The sequence below is a fragment of the Heptranchias perlo genome, chromosome 11 (genome assembly GCF_035084215.1).
Source record: "Heptranchias perlo isolate sHepPer1 chromosome 11, sHepPer1.hap1, whole genome shotgun sequence".
NCBI lineage: Eukaryota > Metazoa > Chordata > Chondrichthyes > Hexanchiformes > Hexanchidae > Heptranchias > Heptranchias perlo.
Genome location: NC_090335.1, coordinates 7,596,272 through 7,620,453, shown reverse-complemented (window position 1 = coordinate 7,620,453; position 24,182 = coordinate 7,596,272). Strand labels below are relative to the sequence as shown.

At 48.9% G+C, this 24,182-nt stretch overlaps 1 non-coding gene across 1 annotated transcript; it reads right to left on the bottom strand.

Moving 5' to 3' along the window:
* Window positions 1–4,955: 4,955 nt before the first annotated feature.
* On the bottom strand, window positions 4,956–5,028 carry trnar-ccu (transfer RNA arginine (anticodon CCU)). Its single transcript has one exon. It is a non-coding gene; the product is annotated as a tRNA-Arg (tRNA).
* Between the last annotated feature and the right edge of the window lie 19,154 nt (window positions 5,029–24,182).

The following is a 24,182-nucleotide window of genomic DNA, read 5'->3' as shown; positions in this document are numbered from 1 at the left end:
CTGGAGAAGCTGGGATTGTTCTCCTTAGAACAGAGAAGTTTAAAGGGAGATTTAATCGAGGTGTTCAAAATGATGAAGGATTTTGATCGAGTGGATAGGGAGAAATTATTTCCACCGGCAGGAGGGTCGGTAACCAGAGGACACAGAGTGAAGATAATTGGCAAAATCTCCGGGGGGGAAATGAGGAGAATTTTTTTCCCAGTGAGTTGTTGTGATCTGGAATGCACGGCCTGAAAGGGTGGTGGAAGCAGATTCAATGGTAACTTTCAAAAGGGAATTGGACTTCTACTTGAAAAGGAGAAATTTGCCGGGCAACAGGGAACGAGCAGGGGAGTGGGACTAATTGGAGGGCTCTTGCAAAGTGCAGGCACATACTCGATGGGCCAAATGGCCTCCTCCTGCTCTGTCCAGGGAAGGTTATGCCTTACAAATTTGATTGAATTATTTGAGGAAGTGACAAGGAGGATTGATGAGGGGAGTGCAGTGGATGTTGTCTACATGGATTTTAGTTCGTCATTTGACAAGGTCCCACCTGGAAGACTGGTCAGAAAGGTAAAAGCCCATGGGATACAGGGAAAGGTGGCGAATTGGATCCAAAATTGGCTCAGTAACAGGAAACAAAGGGTAAATGTCGATGGATGTCTTTGTGAATGGAAATCTGTTTCCAGTGTTGTGCCACAGGGCTCAGTGTTGGGTCTCTTGCTGTTTGTGGTATATATTAATGATTTGAACTTGAATGTAGGGGGCACGATTGGCAAATTTGCAGACGGCCCAAAAATTGGCCGTGTAGTTGATGGTGAAGAGGATAGCTGTAGACTCCAAGAAGATATCAATGGGTTGGTGGAGTGGGCGGAAAAGTGGCAAACGCAACCAGCACGGAGTGCGGCAGGCACAGAGTGAGACAGCTGAGAGTTTGGTGAGTGTGGGAGTTTGATGAAGTGGGGGAAGGAGGTGCTGCTTTGCCTTGCTTTTCCTGACTTTTTCTGCAGAGCGGCGGCGGACCTGAGCAGCAGAAGACTTAGAGCGGGGAATAAAATCAGCAGCAGACCTGCAACAAGAGACAACTACTGTGCGACGTCACAGGTGAGGCAGGAGAGTCCGAGAGGTGAGCTCAGTATAAAGGGAGAGACCGAGAGTGGGAGGAGAGTCCGAGATGTGAGCACAGTATAAAAGGAGAGACCAAGAGCGGGAGGAGAGTCTGAGAGGTGAACGTAGTGTAAAAGGAGAGTCCGAGAGGTGAGCCCAGTGTAAAAGGAGAGTCCCGCGAGCGGGAGGAGAGTCTGAGAGGTGAACGCAGTGTAAATCTAAGGCAAGTCATGACAGCAGAGCTCGCACCCGTGATATGCTCCTCCTGCACTATGTGGGAAGTCATGGACACTACCAGTGTCCCTGGTGACCATATGTGCAGGAAGTGTGTCCAGCTGCAGCTACTGTCTAATCACATTTCGGAGCTGGAGCTGTGGGTGGATTCGCTGTGGAGCATCCGCGATGCTGAGACTATCGTGGATAGCACGTTCAGTGAGGTGGTCACACCACAGGTAAAGGTTACGCAGGCAGAAAGGAAATGGGTGACCACCAGGAAGAGTAAAAGGACTAGGCAGATAGAGCAGGAGTCCCCTGGGGCCATCTCCCTCTCAAACAGATATACCGCTTTGGATACTGTTGGGGGAGATGGCTTATCAGGGGAAAGCAGCAAGAGCCAAGTTTGTGGCACCACAGGTGGCTCTGCTGCACAGGAGGGGAGGAAGAAGAGTGGCAGGGCTATAGTGATAGGGGATTCAATTGTAAGGGGATCAGATAGGCGTTTCTGTGGCCGCAAACGTGACTCCAGGATGGTATGTTGCCTCCCTGGTGCTAGGGTCAAGGATGTCACGGAGCGGCTGCAGGACATTCTGGAGTGGGAGGGTGAACAGCCAGTAGTCGTGGTCCATATCGGTATGCTTCTTTGCAATAGTCCGTTCTGTTCTGTATGACGATGGCTCCTTCTTTGTCCGCTGGTTTGATGACGTGGAGCACAGTGGAGAGGATCTCCAAGAAGATCGCGCATATCGACACAGACATCAATTTTTTACAGAGCTGCAAGAAAGCAGACAAGATCCCGAAAGGACTACAGATCACAAACCCACTCAATTCGACACACAACTCAGATTACGCTGAGAGACTCTGTCGTCGTACCTCTCGCACACTCTGCAACCATCTCGTACACCAACTCTACAGCAGACGCCGCAACCTCGAAACCAAGATAGAGTCCATACTCTCAACCTGTACTCAGGACACAGCAGACCAGCTATGAGACACCGCCAAACAGACGAGGCAACGGAACTACGCTGCCGACATGAAAACCAAGAGCAGGAAGCTTGAGAAACTCGGCATCACCACCAGCATCGACCAAGCCTCCCCCGGTACCACGGTTACAACCACAGGGAGATCTATCGTCAATTTGTCCGACCACACCCTTCAACCAGACGAAATCGAAGTTCTCAGCCGAGGGCTCAATTTCTGCCCCACCACCAAAATGGACCCCATCGGTCTCACGGCGGACACAGAGGAATTCATCAGGAGAATGAGGCTCCGGGAATTCTTCCACAAATCCCAAGATGTCAGCAGCGAACCCAATGAGACAATCAATGATCCGGAACAGCAGACAGAGGGATCCGCGGTACAGCAACCGAAGAAGAAAGAGTTAAACTGGACTCCTCCGGAGGGTCGCTGCCCTCAGCTTGACATGTATGCTCAAGCTGTCAGGAAATGCGTCAACGCCAGATTCATCAGCCGCACTCACAAGACAGTCCAGAATGTCACCCGAGCACAACGCAACGCCATCAACGCTCTCAAGACCAACCGCAACATCGTCATCAAACCAGCGGACAAAGGAGGAGCCATCGTCATACAGAACAGAACGGACTATTGCAAAGAAGCAGACCGACAACTGGACAACCAGGAACACTACAGACGGTTACCCGCAGATCCGACCAAAGATCACACCCACCAGCTCAACAAACTGATCAAGACCTTCGATCCAGACCTTCAAAGCATCCTACGGGCTCTCATCCCACGTACTCCCCGCGTGGGAGACTTCTACTGCCACCCAAAGATACACAAAGCCAACACACCCGGACGTCCTATCGTATCAGGCAACGGAACCCTGTGTGAGAACCTCTCTGGATACGTCGAGGGCATCCTGAAACCCATCGTACAGGGAACCCCCAGCTTCTGTCGCGACACTACAGACTTCCTACAAAAACTCAGCACCCACGGACCAGTTGAACCAGGAACACTTCTCACCACGATGGACGTCTCGGCACTATACACCAGTATCCCCCACGATGATGGCATCGCTGCAAGAGCCTCAGTACTCAACACCAACAACAGCCAATCTCCAGACGCCATCCTACAACTCATCCGCTTCATCCTGGATCACAATGTCTTCACCTTCGATAACCAGTTCTTTACCCAAACACATAGAACAGCCATGGAGACCAAATTCGCACCCCAATACGCCAACATTTTCATGCACAAGTTCGAGCACGACTTCTTCACTGCACAGGACCTCCAACCAACGCTATACACCAGATACATCGACAACATTTTCTTCCTATGGACCCACGGCGAAGAATCACTGAAGAGACTACACGATAACATCAACAAGTTCCATCCCACCATCAAACTCACCATGGACTACTCCTCAGAATCGGCTTCTTTCTTGGACACACGAATCTCCATCAAAGACGGGCACCTCAGCACCTCACTCTACCGCAAGCCCACGATGCTCCACTTTTCCAGCTTCCACCCTAACCACATCAAAGAGGCCATCCCCTATGGACAGGCCCTGCGAGTACATAGGATCTGCTCAGACGAGGAGGAACGCGATGGACACCTACAGACGCTGAAAGACGCCCTCGTAAGAACGGGATATGACGCTCAACTCGTCGATCGACAGTTCCGACGGGCCACAGCGAAAAATCGCATAGACCTCCTCAGAAGACAAACACAGGACGCAACCGACAGAGTACCCTTCATCGTCCAGTACTTCCCCGGAGCGGAGAAACTACGCCATGACGACGAACACCTCGCTAAGGCCATCCCCACGCCTCCACTACTCGACTTCAAACAGCCACCCAACCTCAAACAGACCATCGTTCACAGCAAATTACCCAGCTTTCAGGAGAACAGCATCCACGACACCAAACAACCCTGCCAGGGCAACCTCTGCAAGACATGCCAGATCATCGACACAGATACCACCATCACACGAGAGGACACCACCCACCAGGTACATGGTTCATACTCCTGTGACTTGGCCAATGTTGTCTACCTCATACGTTGCAGGAAAGGATGCCCCAGAGCATGGTACATTGGCGAGACCATGCAGACACTGCGACAACGGATGAACGGACACCGCACAACAATCGCTAGACAGGAGGGTTCCCTCCCAATCGGGGAACACTTCAGCAGTCAAGGACATTCAGCCACCGATCTTCGGGTAAACGTTCTCCAAGGTGGCCTTCGAAACACTCGATAACGCAAAAATATATCTGCCAATTCCACACACTTCAGCAATGATTGGCAGCAGTTGTGAACACTTTTGATTCCCTAAAACAGTCCTGGCAAGTGTAGACGAGAGTTCTGGTCCCTGAATGGTGGGCTGACATCCGGTGGGGTACTCGTGTCTGATGGGAGCAGAGTAACGACCCCCCCCCATCATATCTATCTGGTGGTCCTGGTAAGGAGTTGCGAGTCAGGGTAACAACTGTTCATGTTAGAATGGACTCTGACACGGGAAAAACCCAGAGCATGACCTGCTGGATGGAAAGCAGTGCAAGAAATGGGTTTCCTCTTGTACTGTTAGGCATGGAAGAGGAAGAGAAGATGAAGACAGTGTTCGGTAAAATGAGATTATTTGCCTGGAAAATGCAGGTGACATTGTTCCCTGAGTATGTTAGATTCTCAAAATTCACCACAGATGGGACTTGAACCCACAATCCCTGGCTTAGGAGGCCAGTGCCTTATCCATTAGGCCACTGGGGCTGTGTGCAACAGGACCTTGGTGCTTGCAACTTGTCCCTTTGTCCCAGTCTGTTCACTTCAAATTTGATGCCTTTTTATGGGCCGTCCCTTTCTTTTCACACACAATCACATTGTATCAGTTCCAAAGATCCCAGCAATGACGTGACAGGATCTGACTTGCTTTTGTGTGTCAGCAATTGGTACAGTTGAGTGTTGGGCAAAATGTTGATTTTATGTGAAAAGCAAGTGGGTTTTGTCGCTGTTTCCTTGCCCCTCCTGGGAATAAGTTTCATCAATTCACAGGACACCTCGTGTGATTGAGCTCTTTGATCTCTCTGGAATTCAGCAATGAGGACAAAGAGCTGGTTTTCACAGAATGCAGTTGGTTTAAAAACCAAACTCACCCCAGGTGGGACTTGAACCCACAATCCCAGATTTAGGAGGCCAGTGCCTTATCCATTAGGCCACTGGGTCTGCACACTATTGGTGTTTGGTTCTTGTGACCTGCCCCTTTGTCTCTATGGATTCACTTCCAAACTTGAGGCCTTTTTATTCACAATCACATTGTGTCAATTCCAAAGATCCCAGCAATGATGTGACAGGATCTGATTTGCTCTTGTGTGTTGGACATTGGAGTATTTTGAATTGGAGCAATGTGATTTGCCCCATGGCTCTCGGACTAAATATGACGATTAGTGAAGAGGAGGGCCCCACTATTACAAATCGTCCAATCAAATTAAAATGTCTGCAACTAAAAATAAAATTAACCAATGATCTGGTTCCTTTCGTTAGTGACACAGTTGCTGTCCTGCGTCGCCCACGAAGGCTTCAAGTGTATTGGTGGAGCCCACGCGACCCCTCTCCAAGGTCACCCGGGTGTGTTGAAGGCCGTGGAACAGCGGCCAGCAGTCAGAACAATCCTCCATGTGGATGCTTCCAGTGGATGGTGGTTTTAGCCTGGCCCAGGAACATCCCCACCAGGGGTTCATCTGATCCGCTCACCCCCCGCCTCTCTCCCCCACCCTGTGCACTGGGTGCCCGAAGACAAGGACTTCAAGGTAACTGAAACTTGAGGTGAGGCCCCTTTAAATAGTGAAACAGGGGTTGCAGCCTCCGGTACTGTAAATAAAGATAATGTATATCTTCATCCAACCCACAAAATGGACAAGTGGCCGGGCATCTGTGAAATGGCCGAGGAGAATGTTCATGCAACCCTCTCCACCCCAGGTCTCCAATGGTGCAGAGGAGGAACCCCAAATACAGGGCTTTCCTGAGGGGACACTCGCCTCTGCCGGCCAGCAGGATATTACCCGAGGGCATGTCGGGACGGAAGGCGAGGGAGAGTATGCAGCAGTGACCTGTTCAGGAAATCCCTCCACTCAGAGCAGAATGGGCCCAAGGGAATCTCCGAGAGATGCCTCAATTTGGAAGGCCGATGTTTCCAAGGGAGGCTTTGGAGCCTCACACCGATGAGCAGCTCCGTCCGAATATGGGTGAGATTCACCGGAATCGCTCCATATGGCTGAGCCTCCTCGACACACTCAACTGAGTCAGGGTCAATTGTGGATTTTATCTCCTGGATGACTTTGGCTGCAGGCCAGATGAAATTGTCAGCTCATCGGCTGCTGAAATCCTCATCCATGGCCTTGTCATCTCCAATTTTGACTATTCCAATGCTCTTCTGTCTGGCCTCCCATCTTCCACCCTCCATAAACTGAAGCTCATCCTAAACTCTGCTGACCGTATCCTAACTCACACCAAGTCCCGTTCTCCCATCACCCCTGTGCTCGCTGACCGACATTGGCTCCTGGTCCAGCAACACTTCGATTTTAAAATTCTCATCCATGTGTACAAATCCCTCCATGTCCTCGCCCCTCCCTATCTCTGTAACCTGTAACCTCCTACCACCCTCTGAGATCTCTGCACTCCTCCAATCCCTGCCTCTTTCACATCCCCGATTTTAATCACTCCACCGTTGGCGGCTGTGATTTCAGCTGCCTCGGCCCCAAGCTCTGGAATTCCCTCCCTAAACCTCTCTGCCTCTCCACCTCTCTCTCCTCCTTTAAGACGCTCCTTAAAACCTACCACTCTGATCAAGCTTTTGATCACCTGTTCTAATATCTCCTTTTGTGGCTTGGTGTCAATTTTTGTCTAATTACACTCCTGTGAAGAGCTTTGGGACATTTTACTACAGTAAGGATGCGATATAAATACAAGGTGTTTTTGTTGTTGATGTTGGAGCAGGTAATAACTCTGACGGTATCCAGCCTGCTGACCCACTGCCCAGTACATCCCAGACTCTGTTTACCTTCGCAGCAAGGGCTCTCCTCTCCACCACCTTTGTGTCACTGAAACTGATCATGTGTGGATGGGTTTATGGAAGAGTAGCTCAGACAGAATGGCCAATACCTCAGACTGGGCAGAAATCCTGCTGGATCTCTTAGCAACTCCCTGGATCAGACAGGCAGCTCCTGGAAGGACGTACGTATTCCTTGCAGTTTTATGAAAAAGAGCTGCCTGTCATAATTTCGGCTGTGCGTGTGGCAGAAAAAGATTGTCACCAGCACACAGCACTTTGGATGAACTTCCATGTGCAGCACCTGAAGGTGGAAAGTTCCAAGCTGGGTGTGGCTGCACGTGAGTCTCAGAACCAGAGCAGAGACCCAGTGTCTCCGACTGAGTTTCCACTGAATCTTGGTGACAAATTCAGGGGGGAGGGATCAAAGTGAGAAACTGGAATCAAAAGATAGTGGTCACCTGTTGGTTTATGACCAATGCACTTCTCCCAATTGATTGTTGTGAAGGATGCAAATACAAATATACAACATCTTTGAAGGTGGCAGGACAAGTGGACAAGGCTGTTAAAAAAGCACAGGGGATCCTTGGCTTTACAAATAGAGGCATAGAGTCGAAAAGCAAGGAATTTACACTGAACCTTTATAAATTGCTGGTTAGATCTCAGCTGGAGTATTGTGTTCAATTCTGGGCACCACACTTTAGGAAGGATGTCAAGGCCTTGGAGAGGGTGCAGATGAGATTTATTGGAATGGTACCAGGGATGGGGGACTTCAGTTATGGGGAGAGACTGGAGAAATTGGGATTGTTCTCCTTAGAACAGAGAAGTTTAAAGGGAGATTTAATCGAGGTGTTCAAAATGATGAAGGATTTTGATAGAGTGGATAGGGAGAAATTATTTCCACTGGCAGGAGGGTCGGTAACCAGAGGACACAGAGTTAAGATAATTGGCAAAATCTCCAGGGGGGAAATGAGGAGAATTTTTTCACTCAGTGAGTTGTTGTGATCTGGAATGCACGGCCTGAAAAGGCGGTGGAAGCAGATTCAACAGTAACTTTCAAAAGGGAATTCGATAATATTTGAAAAGGAGCAATTTTGCAGGGCCACAGGGAACGAGCAGGGGAGTGGGACTAATTGGAGAGCTCTTTCAAAGAGCCGGCACAGGCACGATGGGCTGAATGGCCTCCTCCTGCGTTGAATGATTCTATGACACGGCAGAGTTCACCTGCTGGTACTCGCACACCCTCCGCAAGGCAATGGGATCCCTCACCGTGAGGAGTACATCATCGGAGGTAGAGGAATCTCTCATGGTCTCCTATCTGGGTTCTTGGCCAGACAGAGAGCAGCAGCCTGGGACCCCCCCACCCCGCCCCTCCTTTTGCAGTGTGACTCAAGCATCAGGCACGTGGAGATACATCCATGCCTGACACAAAGCCCGGAGACAGGGAAAGGGATCGTCCCCTTCACCACCACCACTGCCCAACCCAGCCAAGGGGGGAAACCTATTTACATCCGCGACCAGGTCACGCACATCCTGGGAGAGGTCAACCAGGGCCAAGGTCGGAACATCTTGAATTCAACACTTTTAAGTGTACAGACTCAAGCACTCTGGGTTCATAGTCTGAAAACCCAAAGTGCAGAGATGTCAACACTTTAAGAGCACTAAGGACGATTTACCAAGGAAACAGACAAATCCTTAATTTCTCACTGAGGAACTCCCTGGGGTTTACCACTCAGTCTACGAGTGAATTTTTTAATATTCATTCATGGGATGTGGGTGTCGCTGGCAAGGCCGTCATTTATTGCCCATCCCTAATTGCCCTTGAGAAGGTGGTGGTGAGCCGCCTTCTTGAACCGCTGCAGTCCGTGTGGTGACGGTTCTCCCACAGTGCTGTTAGGAAGGGAGTTCCAGGATTTTGACCCAGCGACGATGAAGGAACGGCGATATATTTCCAAGTCAGGATGGTGTGTGACTTGGAGGGGAACGTGCAGGTGGTGTTGTTCCCATGTGCCTGCTGCTCTTGTCCTTCTAGGTGGTACAGGTCGCGGGCGTAGGAGGTGCTGTTGAAGAAGCCTTGGCGAGTTTCTGCAGTGCATCCTGTGGATGGTACACACTGCAGCCACAGTCGCCGGTGGTGAAGGGAGTGAATGTTTAGGGTGGTGGGTTGGGTGCCAATCAAGCGGGCTGCTTTGTCCTGGATGGTGTTGAGCTTCTTGAGTGTTGTTGGAGCTGTACTCATCCAGGCAAGTGGAGAGTATTCCATCACACTCCTGACTTGTGCCTTGTAGATTGTGGAAAGGCTTTGGGGAGTTAGGAGGTGAGTCACTCGCCGCAGAATACCCAGCCTCTGACCTGCTCTCGTAGCCACAGTATTTATGTGGCTGGTCCAGTTAAGTTTCTGGTCAATGGTGACCCTCAGGATGTTGATGGTGGGGGACTTGGCAATGGTAATGCCGTTGAATGTCAAAGGTAGGTGGTTAGACTCTCTCTTGTTGGAGATGGTCATTGCCTGGCACTTGTCTGGCTTGAATTTCCTATTTTGTTTGTTACTTATCAGCCCAAGACAGGATGTTGTCCAAGTTTTGCTGCATGCAGACACGGACTACTTCATTATCTGAGGGGTTGCAAATGGAACTGAACACTGTGCAGTCATCAGCAAACATCCTCGTTTCTGACCTTATGATGGAGGGAAGGTCATTGATGAAGCAGCTGAAGATGGTTGGGCCTAGGACACTGCCCTGAGGAACTCCTGCAGCAATGTCCTGTGACGAGAGATGATTGGCCTCCAACAACCACTACCATCTTCCTTTGTGCTAGGTATGACTCCAGCCACTGGAGAGTTTTCCCCCTGATTCCCATTGACTTCAATTTTACTAGGGCTCCTTGGTGCCACACTCAGCAAATGCTGCCTTGATGTCAAGGGCAGTCACTTTCACCTCATATCACCTCTGGAATTCAGCTCTTTTGTCCATGTTTGGACCAAGGCTGTAATGAGGTCTGGAGCCAAGTGGTCCTTGGCGGAACCCAAATTGAGCATCGGTGAGCAGGTGCCGCTTGATAGCGCTGTCAACGACACCTTCCATCACTTTGCTGATGATTGAGAGTGGACTGATGGGGAGGTAATTGGATTTCTCCTGCGTTTTGTGGACAGGACATACCTGGGCAATTTTCCACATTGTTGGGTTGATGCCAGTGTTGTCGCTGTACTGGAACAGCTTGGCTAGAGGCGCGGCTAGTTCTGGAGCACAAGACTTCAGTACCACAGCCGGGGTATTGTCAGGGCCCAGTAGCCTTTGCTGCATCCAGTGCACTCAGCCGTTTCTTCATATCACGTGGAGTGAATCGAATTGGCTGAAGACTGGTTTCTGTGATGGTGGGGATATCGGGAGGAGGCCAAGATGGATCATCCACTTCTGGCTGAAGATGGTTTCAAACGCTTCAACCTTGTCTTTTGCACTCATGTGCTGGACTCTGTCATCATTGAGGATGGGGATGTTTGCAGAGCCTCCTCCTCCCGTTAGTTGTTTAATTGTCCACCATCATTCATGACTGGATGTGGCAGGACTGCAGAGCTTTGATCTGATCCGTTGGTTGTGGCATCTCTTCGCTCTGTCTATAGCATGTTGCTTCTGCTGTTTACCATGCATGTCGTCCTGAGTTGTTGCTTCACCAGGTTGGCACCTCATTTTTTGGTACACCTGGTGCTGCTCCTGACATGCTCTTCTACACTCCTCCTTGAACCAGGGTTGATTCCCCTGGCTTGTTGGTAATGGTAGAGTGAGGAATATGCCGGGCCATAAGGTTACAGATTGTGCTGGAATACAATTCTGCTATTGCTGATGGCCCACAGCGCCTCATGGATGCCCAGTTTTGTCCTGCTAGATCTGTTCTGAATCTATCCCATTTCGCACGGTGTAAGTGTCACACAACACGTCGGATGGTGTCCTCAGTGCGAGGACGGGACTTCGTCTCCAATGAGGACTGTGCGGTGGTCACTCCTACCAATACTGTCATGGGACAGATAGATTGGTGAGGACGAGGTCAAGTAAGCTTTTTCCCCGACGTCTTGGTTCGCTCACCACCTGCCGCAGGCCCAGTGTGTCAGCTGTGTCCTTCAGGACCTGGCCAGCAGTGGTGCTACCGAGCCACCCTTGGTGATGGACATTAAAGTCCCTCCACCCAGAGTACATTCTGTGCCCTTTGTGCTTCTCAATATAGAGGAAGGACTGATTCATCAGCTGAGGGAGGGCGATAGGTGGTAATCACCACAGCAGGAGGTTCCACTTAGCCCATCTTTGACCTGATGCCATTAGATTTCAGGGGAATTCGGAGTCAATCTTCTGGACTCCCAGGGCCACTCCCTCCTGACTGTATATCACTGCATCGCTCCCTCTGGTCGATCTGTCCTGCCGGTGGAACAAGGCGTACCCAGGGATGGTGATGGAAGAGTCTGGGACGTTTGCCTGAAAGGTATGATTCTGTGAGTGTGGCTGTTGCTTGACCAGTTTGTGGGACAGCTCTCCCACTTTTGGCACAAGCCCCCTGCTGTTCAGTGAGGAGGAACTTTGCAGGGTCGACTGGGCTTGGTTTGCTTTTGTTGTGTCTCGTTACCTAGCAGTTCATTCAGTTTTATTCTTATTTCAACTTTTTTTTAAGTGAAATTTTACAACTGAGTGGCTTGTTCGGCCATTTCAGAGGGCAATTAAGAATCAACCACATTGCTGTGGATCTGGAGTCACATGTCGGCCAGACCCAGTAAGGACAGCAAGCTTCCTTGGGTTTTTATGACAATCCAGTAGTTTCATGGCCACCATTACTACGAGTAGTACTTTAATTCCAGATTTTATTTAATTAATTCAATTTAAATTCCCCAGCTGCCGTGGTGGGATTTGAGTTCATAACTCCAGATTATTCGTCCAGGTCTCTGGATCACTAGTCCAGTAACATAACCAACATGTTACCGTACCCATTAGCGCACGAATGACGTCAACGTTTGCACCACCGAACTGCCTTCCATCACCCAGTTCCGATTGAACATGAGTTCACCTTCCCAACACTCAGTTGGGATGCCCACAAGTTACTGAGTGAATGAATTAACCCTTTCTTGCCATATCGTCACAGGAGTCAGACAAGTCTTGCACTAACAATTGTTTATTAACTTCAAATCATGATTAGCAATAATCAAACATTGAGATGCAAATAATTAGTCGATAGGATTATTAACAAAATGAATAGCAGGCACTTCAGTGATATTACAATAATTCAGCATTAACTGGGTCGCTGCTTATCAAATAGTCGTTGAGATCAGTGCCTGAGATTGATATAAATTGGTGAAATTAATTTAGGAGTAAACTCCTTAGTTAGCTGGCAAGTTAACAGCATGAGATTGCTAGTCTATTGGATAGATGATAGTGTGTGTGCTGGTGGTTAGCAATGTTTCCAGAACTTGTAGGAATTGTATTGATCAGCTGCTTGGTTAAACTGGTCGTCTTCACTTGGGACAATGGTATTGGCTTGTGGGATGTTGAGGTGATCAGCCTCCTTGGGTTGAGGTGTTCTCCGTTCCTCATGGATCCTCTGTCCTTTGGGCAAATCCACCTTACGCAGTGATAGCAGGATCCGGACTAGGTGGAGAAGAGAGAGGAGTGAGGGAGGTGAGAGAAGGTGAAAGTGGAGAACAGAAACTGAAGTTGAAGAGAGAGAGAGAGATGAATGGAAGGGAGAGAGTGAAACAGACGGCAAGGAGGTGAAAGAGAGACACAGAAGCAGAAAGGAAGATACGCAAAGTGAGGGGGGAGAACGATGAAACTGGAGAAAAATGAGGCAAAGATGGAGGAGGGGGAGAGAGCAAGAAACAGAAATGGAGGAAGGTGAGGGGGCGATGGAAGTGAAGGTGAGTGTTGACCGGAAGTCACTGGTTAACGGTTTTGGCTTAGTACACAGAGGAAGAGTCAATTCTCTCTTAATTTTCAATTCGCTTTATTAACGTTATTAGATCATGTACATACCGCTTATACGTCTGGTTAGATATAGGCATGCAGTTTACAGCAGGTTATACAGTTTTATACTCAAACTAGAATTTAAACGCACACCCACTGGCTTTCCCTGACTAACACTCCCTGAGTGGTCACAGAATAGAAAGGATATTGTATAATCCGGAAAGGAGAGATAACGCTGGCCAGGCGATTCGCTCTCTCTCTCTCGACGTCGTCTCTACGTCCCTGACGTAGGGTCCCTACTTCCACGATGGTTAGTCTCCAGAGTCTCCCTCACAAACACACTCTGGCACCAAGCCTGCAATTCTTCAGTTTTAACCCCAAGCCTGTCTTTTCGAATGATGCTGTCTTCTCCGGTTGGCTCAAAATTCCTTGAGTGGTCAGTGTCATCACCTGATTGGCTCTGTTCCAAGGGGCTAGGTAGCATCACCTCATTACCCCTTTTCTAAATAAGGCCTGGTGTCTCATCAAAGCTCCTTTGTCCCTCCAAGAAGCGGAACGAATTCAAACCGGTTCTGGCCAGTTCAGACCAGTGACTGAACTCCAGGTCACCTCAGTTCAAAAGTCAGTCTCTTTGTTAGCAATTCGAATTAACCTCAGTAGTTTTCTGCAGCCCCTGGCCAACATGAGGCTCCAGCATTGAGGAGAGAGATATGAAAGGGATGAGAGAGAAATAGAAGAAGAGGAGAGAGCAATAATAAGTGGAGGAGGAAAAAGAGAAATAGAAGTGAAAAAGAAAGTGAGAAACAGAATTGGAGGAGGAGAGAGAAAAACAGAAGTGAAGGAGGAGAAAATAAAAAAAGAGAATGGTGGAGAGAGAAACATAAGTGACGGAGGAAAAAGTGAGAAACAGAATGGGGCAGGAAAGAGAGAAAGTGAGAAATAGAATGTTGGAGGATAAGAAAGTGGGAAATAGAAGTGGAAGAGGAGAAAGAGAAAGAGAAATGGGAGAGAAGAGAGAAACATAATGGTTGAGGAGAAGAAGGTGGGAACAGCTGTGGAGAAGATGGTGAGAAACAGAAGTGGAGAAGAGAGAGAAACAAAGCAGTGAAGCAGAGTGAGACATTACTACACCCAGTATCCTCAGCTAGAGGAGGGAGAAAGACTGAGGGGGAGTTGGTGGGATGACATCACTTGCCAGAAATATCGACAGTTCTGCCTGACATGCCCCCGTGCCTGGATCGTGCATTGTCAGGGTAACATCCTGGTGGAGAGAGGAACATAGGAACAGGAAGAGGCCATTCAGCCCCTCGAGCCTACTCCACCATTCAATTAGATCATGGCTGATCTGCATCTTAACTCCATCTACCCGCCTTAGTTCCCTAACCCTCAATACCCTCACCCAACAAAAATCGATCAATCTTAGTGTTGCAATTTTCAATTGACCCTCAGCCTGAACAGCTTTTTTGAGGGAGAGAGTTCCAGATTTCCACCACCCTTTTGTGAAGGTGGGATCAGCGATCGGGAGAGGGAGGAGGACAGCGATCGGGAGAGGGAGGGGGACAGCGATCGGGAGAGGGAGGGGAACAGCGATCGGGAGAGGGAGGGGGACAGCGATCGGGAGAGGGAGGGGGACAGCGATCGGGAGAGGGAGGGGAACAGCGATCGGGAGAGGGAGGGGGACAGCGATCGGGAGAGGGAGGGGGACAGCGATCGGGAGAGGGAGGGGGACAGCGATCTGGAGAGGGAGGGGGACAGCGATCGGGAGAGGGAGGGGGACAGCGATCGGGAGAGGGAGGGGGGCAGCGATCGGGAGAGGGAGGGGGCAGCGATCGGGAGAGGGAGGGGGACAGCGATCGGGAGAGGGAGAGGGACAGCGATCAGGAGAGGGAGGGGGACTGAGATGGGGGGGTGGGGTTCGAGAGGGGTGCGGGCGGTAGTGGTTTTACTTTGGTGCCGAGACGACCCCTCCTGCATCTCCTGGTTCCACATTCAGGGAATTATATTTTAAAATTGACTTTTTTGATGGCGGCCCTTTAAGGACCCCTGGTTAGGCCGCACTTAGACCAGGTTTTCCTGAATACAACCGGCGGGAACAGTGCGAATGGGGGGAATGGTTAAGAAGGGGAGAGTTCAGACTGTGTTTCCGACATGTTCCCCCACATCTGAACTTGTCTGAATTCAGGCACGGGAGGTTTCCTGCCCCAGAGGAAAGAGAGGCGGGAGTGGGGGGGCTAATTTAAATGGGCATTTTAACTGTGGGCCCGACTAAGGCTCGCACACTTGAACCTGCGAATGAAAGCTGGTTTCATGAAAAATCCGGGCCATCGGAAGTCCAGGTAAGTCCAGTTTATTTTTACCTTTTATAGTTCCTTGTGAGGGCAGGGGAGGAGATGGGGAGATTGAGGGGGGGTGATGGGGAGAGGGAGAGGAGGTGATGAGGAGACGGGGGTGCGATGGGGAGAGTGATTGAGGGAGAGGGCGAGGGGGCTAGTGGCTGAGAGATGGAGAGGGCGAAGTGGGGGAGTGACGGAGTGTGGCAGGGGACAGGAGGGAGAGGGAGAGAGAGGGCTAGGGGAGTGATTGAGGGAAGGAGGGAGAGAGAGGCGTGCTTGTGCCGGGGATGCTGATGAGGCCTGGGGTCCAATTTCCATCAATCTTCGGGCCTCTCGGTTCGGGCCTGTCCTGGTCGGCCCAGACCAAAATCTAACCCACAGATTTCATGCCACAGCCTGAAAGCTGTGAGAACGACATAGAAATTACAACACAGAAACTGGGCGTTGGCCCCAACCAGTCGGTGCTGGTCTTGATCCCCCACACGAGCAGTATCCTAATCCCATGTGTCCGCCCTATCCCTTCGTTCCCCTTTCCATCAATCACCTGTCTAACCTGTTCTTAAATGTTGACACCATCCCTGCTGCAATCACTGTCTCCAGTAGTGTATCCACCATAACCCACAGCCTCACAGCCCTCTGTGCAAAAACCTTTCTACTGCTCTCTGTCCTCAATCTCTTCCATTTAATCCTGTATCTAGATTCACCATTACCTCTTGCCTTAAACCCGCTATTCCATGAACTTTCTGTAACCTTATCTACTTGAGGTGCTGCTTTTAATGTCTTGTGCAGTTGAAGCAGATATTGCTGACACCTTTTGTATTTGGTTATTTTAAAAGCTGTTTTCCTGACCCAGGATGCAGTGATCAACCTGAAGTCTGTCCAAGAACTCGCCAAAGACCTGGGCATTGAATGGACCATTGTGGCTTCCGAGCTGGGATTCACAAGGGCGGAGATCGGCCGTTTTCACACGGCCTCTATTCAGAAAAAGGTGCAAGCAAAGAAAATGTTTTGAGAGCTGGTTTGTCGAAAGCTCCATCACTAAAAATGAATAGTCTTCAGGAGTGGGATCTCACTAATGTTTCTGAGCTAGCATTTAATGCAATGACCCTCTCACCGTTCTGATATTGTCCGCAGCTCTCCAAACCGGCAGACAATGGGCCGTCTCCCAATGTACATGGTGACTGGGTGAGGTGCTGAGTGCGTAGTGACAGGCATGGAGGAGAAATACTTGCATTTATATAGCACCTTTCATGGCCTCGAGACATCCCACAGCACTTCAATGAAGTACGTTTCAAGTGTAGTCATTTCAAAGTGAAGTTGTAACGACACCAAATAAGGGGGTAGAGTTAATACTGAGGAGGATGGGAGAAAATACAAGAAGACATCAATAAACTTGCAGAATGGGCTTGTAATTGGCAAATGAATTTCCATATACATTAAGTGTGAGGTGGTACATTTTGGGAGGAAGAATAAAGAGGCCACATACTCCTTGGAAAAGAAGAGTCTAAATGGGGTAGAGGAGCAGAGGGATCTGGGGGTACAGATACACAAATGACTAAAAGTAGCAACGCAGGTTAATAAGGCCATAAAAAGGCAAATCCAGCACTAGGGTTCATTTCTAGAGGAATAGAATTGAAAAGCTGAGAAGTTATGTTGAACTTGTATCGAACCTTAGTTAGACCACACTTGGAGTACTGAGAACAGTCCTGGTCTCCATATTGTATAAAGGATATATTGAGAATAGACTGATGGGGCAGTAATTGGCCGGATTGGATTTGTCCTGCTTTTTGTGGACAGGACATACCTGGGCAATTTTCCACATTGTCAGGTAGATGCCAGTGATGTAGCTAATTACATTCGATGTAATTCTATGTAATGTAGGAAATGTGGCAGCTAATTTACACACAGCAAGATCCCACAAACAGCAATGAGAGAAATAAACAGGTGATCTGTTTTTTTGTGATTTTGGTTGAGGGATAAATATTGTCCCGGACACTGGGGAGAACTACCCTGCTCTTCTTAGAAATAGTTCCATGGGTTCTTTTACATCCACCTGAGAGGGCAGACGGGGCCTCAGTTTAACGTCTCATGCAAAAGACGGCACCTCCGACAATGCAGCACTCCCCCAGCATTGCACTGGAGTGTCAGCCTGAAGTGGGACTTGAACCCACAACCTTCTGACTGAAACATTGAGCCAAGGCTGATACATCAAAGTTTACCTGATCGGTGTTCCCAGAGACTTGAGCATATAATCTCGGCTGACACTTTAGTGCAGTACTGAGGGAGAGCTGTGCTGTATTTCAGGTCAGGTGTTCTTGAAAAATGACATGATATTATTTTGGAGTTCTCCCCGGTGTCCTGGCCAATATTCAACCTTCAACCAAATTTCTCCTTTTCAAGTATTTTTCCAATTCCCTTTTGAAAGTTATTATTGAATCTGCTTCCACCACCCTTTCAGGCCGTGCATTCCAGATCACAACAACTCACTGAGTAAAAAAATTCTCCTCATTTCCCCCCTGGAGATTTTGCCAATTATCTTAACTCTGTGTCCTCTGGTTACCGACCCTCCTGCCAGTGGAAATAATTTCTCCCTATCCACTCTATCAAAATCATTCATAATTTTGACCACCTCGATTAAATCTCCCTTTAAACTTCTCTGTTCTGAGGAGAACAATCCCAGCTTCTCCAGTCTCTCCCCATAACTGAAGTCCCTCATCCCTGGTACCATTCCAGTAAATCTCCTCTGCACCCTCTCTAAGGCCTTGACATCCTTCCTAAAGTGTGGTGCCCAGAATTGAACACAATACTCCAGCTGAGACCAAACCAGCAATTTATAAAGATTTAGCATCAATTCCTTGCTTTTCTACTCTATGCCTCTATTTATAAAGCCAAGGATCCCCTATGTTTTTTTAACAGCCTTATCCACTTGTCCTGCCGCCTTCAAAGATGTTGTATATTTGTATTTGCATCCTTCACAACAATCAATTGGGAGAAGTGCATTGGTCATAAACCAACAGGTGACCACTATCTTTTGATTCCAGTTTCTCACTTTGATCCCTCCCCCTTGAATTTGTCACCAAGATTCAGTGGAAACTCAGTAGGAGACACTGGGTCTCTGCTCTGGTTTTGAGACTCACGTGCAGCCACACCCAGCTTGGAACTTTCCACCTTCAGGTGCTGCACATGGAAGTTCATCCAAAGTGCTGTGCGCTGGTGACAATCTTTTTCTGCCAGACGCACAGCCTAAATTATGACAGGCAGCTCTTTTTCATAAAACTGCAAGGAATACGTACGTCCTTCCAGGAGCTGCCTGTCTTATCCAGGGAGTTGCTGAGATCCAGCAGGATTTCTGCCCAGTCTGATGTATTGGCCATTCTGTCTGAGCTACTCTTCCATAAACCCATCCACACATGATCAGTTTCAGTGACACAAAGGTGGTGGAGAGGAGAGCCCTTGCTGCGAAGGTAAACAGAGTCTGGGATGTACTGGGCAGTGGGTCAGCAGGCTGGATACCGTCAGAGTTATTACCTGCTCCAACGTCAACAACAAAAACACCTTGTATTTATATCGCATCCTTACTGTAGTAAAATGTCCCAAAGCGCTTCACAGGAGTGGAATTGGACAAAAATAGACACCGAGCCACAAAAGGAGATATTAGAACAGGTGATCAAAAGCTTGATCAGAGTGGTAGGTTTTAAGGAGCGTCTTAAAGGAGGAGAGAGAGGTGGAGAGGCAGAGAGGTTTAGGGAGGGAATTCCAGAGCTTGGGGCCGAGGCAGCTGAAGGCACAGCCACCAACGGTGGAGTGATTTAAATCGGGGATGTGAAAGAGGCAGGGATTGGAGGAGCACAGAGATCTCAGAGGGTGGTAGGAGGTTACGGGTTACAGAGATAGGGAGGGGCGAGGACATGGAGGGATTTAAAAACATGGATGAGAATTTTAAAATTGAGTTGATGCCGTACTGGGAGCCAATGTAGGTCAGTGTGCACAGGGGTGATGGGAGAACAGGAATTGGTGTGAGTTAGGATACGGGCAACAGGCTTGATAGCACTGTCGACGACACCTTCCATCACTTTGCTGATGATTGAGAGTAGACTGATGGAGCGGTAATTGGCCGGATTGTATTTGTCCTGCTTTTTGTGGACAGGACATACCTGGGCAATTTTCCACATTGTCGGGTAGATGCCAGTGTTGTAGCTGTACTGGAAAAGTTTGGCTAGAGGCACAGCTAGTTCTGGAGCACAAGTCTTCAGCACTACAGCCGGGATGTTGTCGGGTCCAATAACCTTTGGTGTATCCAGTGCACTCAGCCGTTTCTTGATATCACTTGGAGTGAATCGAATTGGCTGAAGACTGGCTTCTGTGATGGTGGGGATATTGGGAGGAGGCCGAGATGGATCATCCACTCAGCATTTCTGGCTGAAGATGGTTGCAAACCCTTCAGCCTTGTCTTTTGCATTCAAGTGCTGAACTCCGCCATCATTGAGGATGGGGATGTTTACAGAGCCTCCTCCTCCCATTAGTTGTTTAATTGTCCACCACCATTCACGACTGGATGTGACAGGACTGCAGAGCTTTAGATCTGATCCATTGGTTGTGGGGGAAACGCTTAACTCTGTCTATAGCATGTTGCTGCTGCTGTTTAGCATGCATGTCGTCCTGAGTTGTAGCTTCACCAGGTTGGCACCTCATTTTTAGGTACGCCTGGTGCTGCTCCTGGCATGCTCTTCTACACTCCTCATTGAACCAGTGTTGATCCCCTGGCTTGTTAGTAATGGTAGAGTGAGGAATATGCCAGGCCATGAGGTTACAGATTGTGCTGGAATACAATTCTGCTGCTGCTGATGGCCCACAGCGCCTCATGGATGCCCAGTTTTGAGCTGCTAGATCTGTTCTGAATCTATCCCATTTAGCACGGTGTAAGTGTCACACAACACGTTGGATGGTGTCCTCAGTGCGAGGACGGGACTTCGTCTGCACGAGAACTGTGCGGTGGTCGTGGACAGATGCATTTGGGACAGATAGATTGGTGAGGACGAGGTCAAGTCAGTTTTTCCCCTCGTTTTGGTTCGCTCACCACCTGCCGCAGGCCCAGTGTGGCAGCTGTGTCCTTCAGGACCTGGCCAGCAGTGGTGCTACCGAGCCACCCTTGGTGATAGACATTAAAGTCCCTCCACCCAGAATACATTCTGTGCCCTTGCTGCTTCTCAATATGGAGGAGGACTGATTCATCAGCTGAGGGAGGACGATAGGTGGTAATCACCACAGCAGGAGGTTCCCTTGCCCCTGTTTCACCTGATGCCATAAGATTTCAGGGGAATTCGGAGTCAATCTTCTGGACTCCCAGGGCCACTCCCTCCTGATTGTATATCACTGCATCGCTCCCTCTGGTCGATCTGTCCTGCCGGTGGAACAGGGCGTACCCAGGGATGGTGATGGAAGAGTCTGGGACGTTGCCTGAAAGGTATGATTCTGTGACCAGTTTGTGGGACAGCTGTCACCACTTTTGGTACAAGCCCCCTGCTGTTCAGTGAGGAGGAACTTTGCAGGGTCGACTGGGCTTGGTTTGCTTTTGTTGTGTCTCAGTGCCGAGTCGTCCGTTCAATTTTATTCTTATTTCAACTTTTTTTTTTAAAGTGAGATTTTACAACTGAGTGGCTTGTTCGGCCATTTCAGAATCAACCACGTTGCTGTCGATCTGGAGTCACATATAGGCCAGGTAAGGACAGCAGGTTTCCTTGGGTTTTTACGACAATCCAGTAGTTTCATAGCCACCATTACGAATACTTTAATACCAGATTTTATTTAATTGATTGAATTTAAATTCCCCAGCTGCCGTGGTGGGATTTAAACTCATACCTCCAGATTATTCATCTAGGTTCTATGGACGACTGGTACCAGTAACACAACCACCATGCCACCGTAACCGTTAGTACAAGAATGCTGGCAACGTTTGCCCCACCGAACTGCCTTCCATCACCCAGTTCCTATTGAACATGAGTTCACCTTCCCAACACCCAGTTAGGATGCCCACAAGTTACTGAGTGAATGAATTAACCCTATCTTGCCATATCGTCACAGAAGTCAGACAAGTCTTGCACTAACAATTGTTTATTAACTTCAAATCATGATTAGCAATACTCAAACATTGAGATGCCAATAATTAGCAGATAGGATTATTAACAAAATGAATAGCAGGCACTTCAGTGATATTACAATAATTCAGCATTAACTGGGTCGCTGCTTATCAAATAGTCGTTGAGATCAGTGCCTGAGGTTGATATAAATTGGTGAAATTAATTTAGGACTAAACGCCTTAGTTAGCTGGCAAGTTAACAGCATGAGATAGCTAGTCTATTGGATAGATGATAGTGTGTGTGCTGGTGGTTAGCAATGTTTCCAGAACTTGTATGAATTGTATTGATCAGCTGCTTGGTTAAACTGGTCGTCTTCACTTGGGACAATGGTATTGGCTTGTGGGATGTTGAGGTGATCAGCCTCCTTGTGTTGAGGTGTTCTCCGTTCCTCATGGATCCTCTGTCCTTTGGGCAAATCCACCTTACGCACTGAGAGCAGTATCCGGACTAGGTGGAGAGGGGAGAGGAGTGAGGGAGGTGAGAGAAGGTGAAAGTGGAGAACAGAAACTGAAGTTGAAGAGAGAGAGAGAGATGAATGGAAGGGAGAGAGTGAAACAGACAGCAAGGAGGTGAAAGAGAGACACAGAAGCAGAGAGGAAGATACGCAAAGTGAGGGGGGAGAACGATGAAACTGGAGAAAAATGAGGCAAAGATGGAGGAGAGGGAGAGAGCAAGAAACAGAAATGGAGGAAGAGAGAAAAATGAATGTCAGGAGATGAGGGGGCGATGGAAGTGAAGGTGAGGGTCCAGCATTGAGGAGAGAGATATGAAAGGAGTGAGAGAGAAATCGAAGAAAAGGAGAGAGCAATAATAAGTGGAGGAGGAGAAAGAGAAATAGAAGTGAAAAAGAAATTGAGAAACAGAATTGGAGGAGGAGAGAGAAAAACAGAAGTGAAGGAGGAGAAAATAAAAATGAGAATGGTGGAGAGAGAAACATAAGTGACGGAGGAAAAAGTGAGAAACAGAATGGGGCAGGAAAGAGAGAAAGTGAGAAATAGAATGTTGGAGGAGAAGAAAGTGGGAAATAGAAATGGAAGAGGAGAAAGAGAATGAGAAATGGGAGAGAAGAGAGAAACATAATGGTTGAGGAGAAGAAGGTGGGAACAGCTGTGGAGAAGATGGTGAGAAACAGAAGTGGAGAAGAGAGAGAAACAAAGCAGTGAAGCAGAGTGAGACTTTACTACACCCAGTATCCTCAGCTAGAGGAGGGAGAAAGACTGAGGGGGAGTTGGTGGGATGACATCACTTGCCAGAAATATCGACAGTCCTGCCTGACATGCCCCCATGCCTGGATCATGCATTGTCAGGGTAACATCCTGGTGGAGAGAGGAACATAGGAACAGGAGGAGGCCATTCAGCCCCTCGAGCCTACTCCGGCATTCAATTAGATCTTGGCTGATCTGCATCTTAACTCCATCTGCCCGCCTTAGTTCCCTAACCCTCAATACCCTCACCCAACAAAAATCGATCAATCTCAGTTTTGAAATTTTCAATTGACCCTCAGCCTGAACAGCTTTTTTGAGGGAGAGAGTTCCAGATTTCCATCACACTTTGTGTGAAGGTGGGATCAGCGATCGGGAGTGGGAGGGGGACAGAGATCGGGAGAGGGAGGGGTACAGCGATCGGGAGAGGGAGGGGGACAGCGATCGGGAGAGGGAGGGGGACAGCGATCGGGAGAGGGAGGGGATCAGCGATCGGGAGAGGGAGGGGGACAGCGATCGGGAGAGGGAGGGGGACAGCGATCGGGAGAGGGAGGGGGACTGAGCACCGGGGTGAGGGGGGTCGAGTAGGGGAGCGGGCGGCGGTGGTTGTACTTTGGTGCCCAGACGACCCCTCCTGCATCTCCTGGATCCACATTCAGGTAAATATAGTTAAAAATTGACCATTTTGATGGTGGCCCTTTAAGGACCCCTGGTTAGGCCGCACTAAGACCAGATTTTCCTGAATCCTGCCGGTAGGAACAGTACGAATGGGGGGGATGGTTAAGATAGGGAGAGTTCGGACTGTGTTTCCGACGTGTTCCCTCACATCTTAACTTGGCTAAATTCAGGCACGGGAAGTTTGCCTGCCCCAGAGGAAAGAGAGGCGGGAGAGGGGGGCTGGTCGGGCCAGACCAAAATCTAACCCACAGTTTTCATGCCACAGCCTGAAAGCTGTGAGAATGACAGAGAAATTACAACACAGAAACTGGGCGTTGGCCCCAACCAGTCGGTGCTGGTCTTGATCCCCCACACAAGCAGTATCCTAATCCTATGTGACCGCCCTATCCCTTCGTTCCCCTTTCCATCAATCACCTGTCTAACCTGTTCTTAAATGTTGACACCATCCCTGCTGCAATCACTGTCTCCAGTAGTGTATCCACCATAACCCACAGCCTCACAGCCCTCTGTGCAAAAACCTTTCTACTGCTCTCTGTCCTCAATCTCTTCCATTTAATCCTGTATCTAGATTCACCATTACCTCTTGCCTT